Source organism: Trachymyrmex septentrionalis, unplaced genomic scaffold, assembly GCF_001594115.1.
Source record: "Trachymyrmex septentrionalis isolate Tsep2-gDNA-1 unplaced genomic scaffold, Tsep1.0 scaffold53, whole genome shotgun sequence".
NCBI lineage: Eukaryota > Metazoa > Arthropoda > Insecta > Hymenoptera > Formicidae > Trachymyrmex > Trachymyrmex septentrionalis.
This window is the reverse complement of record NW_017305705.1, coordinates 3,795,891-3,796,318: the sequence shown is the minus strand read 5'-3', so window position 1 is coordinate 3,796,318 and position 428 is coordinate 3,795,891.

Genomic DNA, 428 nt, shown 5'->3' with positions numbered 1-428 from the left:
TTTAGTAATTTTATTCCTGGTTATCTATACGTACAGTTGTCTATGTATACATATAGAAATTTAATATGAACTAAGAAAATATAGTAATATTGTACCATTTGTAATAAATAATATAATATTTTATTATATAATTTCTTAATTCATTACTTATTTATCGTTCTTATTACAAGACATTGAGGCGCTGTTTGTCTTCAAATTTCCAGTTGATGATATGACTTTTCTCTGAGTGTAGATACGTGTATATAATTATTCATAAAAGACGGAATATCACTATTTTATTATTATACTTGCAATCATTTTTTGCTCTCAGTGCACATTCTAAGAAATGAGGATTTAACACCATGCGACGTCTACATAATGTAATTCCCACTATGTTGATGTAAACACGAACGTGGTGCGAATTTAACGCTATAGGTTTTAAATCCGCA